The sequence below is a fragment of the Lucilia cuprina genome, chromosome 5 (assembly GCF_022045245.1).
Source record: "Lucilia cuprina isolate Lc7/37 chromosome 5, ASM2204524v1, whole genome shotgun sequence".
NCBI lineage: Eukaryota > Metazoa > Arthropoda > Insecta > Diptera > Calliphoridae > Lucilia > Lucilia cuprina.
Window position 1 is genome coordinate 4,767,026 of NC_060953.1, and position 1,778 is coordinate 4,768,803.

The following is a 1,778-nucleotide window of genomic DNA, read 5'->3' on the forward strand; positions in this document are numbered from 1 at the left end:
GACTATAGACTAGACTATAGACTAGACTATAGACTAGACTATAGACTAGACTATAGACTAGACTATAGACTAGACTATAGACTAGACTATAGACTAGACTATAGCTCTTAAGCTTTTTTTAATATTAACAATTTAATTACATTTTGGCATTAAGAATATAAGATTTTAAATTTTTACTTACTTGAATGCATATCTTGTTAACAAAATTGTCGATTTGCGAAATAAATCTGTAAAAAATTAGAAAAATTTATTGAATTTTTATATGAATTCGTTTTATGTTAGATTTATATAATTAATTAATTAATTATTTTAATTTTTTATTAATTATTTTTTTAAATTATTTTTTTACAAATAATCTTTAGAAACAATAATTTTCTTTAAATAAAAATTTTTATTATAAAAATTTTCCCATAAACATATTTTTATTTCTTATAACAACTCATGTTAAATAAAAATAAACCTGCCCACTCTCCCTTAAATTTAGTGACCTTATCATTATTTAAAAAAAAAATGACCTTTTGGTCATTGTCCATAACCTCCATCCACACAAAAAAGCCGCAATTCTTGAATATTTTAATTTTTTTTTTTGGCAAATTTTATTTTGAAACTAAAGACCAAGATGGTGTAAAAAGTTAATTGATCGTTAAGTAACATTTTTTTAGAAACCTTGATTTATATTGAATCTACTCATTTTAAATTCTCTAAGTTCGAAGCCTAATTTATTACATGTTCTACATAGTTTACCTTACTCTGAATACTTCACATTTACAATTTTGAAATTTTCGCTTTATTTAGTTTCTCAAATCGATTTTACTTTCATCTTTAACATCGTCCTTATGTTAAAAAACAAACTCCTCCAAAAAGTAAACAAATCATAACATGCTCACTGCCAAACCACCCTAACATCCATCACCTCCTTCACATTCCTCTAATTACTATCACTCTCGACTAAATAGAACAAACATTAGAATAGATTCATGCATGATTTAGATGTAAAAGTAAGTTATCCTCCAAAAACAACTAAGTACCATCAATAACCTCTGTCGCCATCTTAACATTACTCTCTCATTACAAAAGGTAAACAAACTTAATCAAACACTGTGCTCACTCCCTTCCCTTCAATTACTTCCTAAACAAAACTTTGACTTCCAAAGTTGATTGTTTTTAGTTTCCTAATTGGCTTCATTATTATTGCAATTTACCTACAAAAGCAAAGTCATAGAAAGTAATATACGTTAGTAAAATTTCAACATGGTGTCTTTACATCCTGTTGCTGTAAATCATTTAAAAGTCGTTGTTCACTGAAAACTTATTTGCATTTTAACGCTTTTGGTTTTTCTGGTATAACTTTTGTATTACATTTTATTTGCAATTCTTTTCCATTTGTTTAAGGTTTTAAAAATATTCGTATTCAAAGGATTTTACATATTTTTGGTAACCATTACCAGTAAATGCAAATGACTTTTTAAGAGGTGTAAATGTAAAGATTATGATAAAGTTGTTAACGGTTAAAAAAGGTATCTTAAAAATAAATGGAGAATATTTAGGGGACACAAACGGAACAACAGAAAACATAAATTTTAAAGAGAAAGTTATTTTAAAGGATTAAAATGTAAAAAAGTATCAAATGCAGGTCTTATTTATAGATAAGTACCTTGGATTGTGTACATACTAGTCTATAGACTAGTCTATAGTCTAGTCTATAGTCTAGTCTATAGTCTAGTCTATAGTCTAGTCTATAGTCTAGTCTATAGTCTAGTCTATAGTCTAGTCTATAG

At 26.4% G+C, this 1,778-nt stretch overlaps 1 protein-coding gene across 1 annotated transcript in view; it reads left to right on the forward strand.

Moving 5' to 3' along the window:
* Nucleotides 1-1,778, forward strand: part of LOC111681208 (ionotropic receptor 75a-like) — a 14,198-nt gene that overhangs the window by 9,276 nt on the left and 3,144 nt on the right. The gene's annotated exons all lie outside the window — the stretch shown is intronic.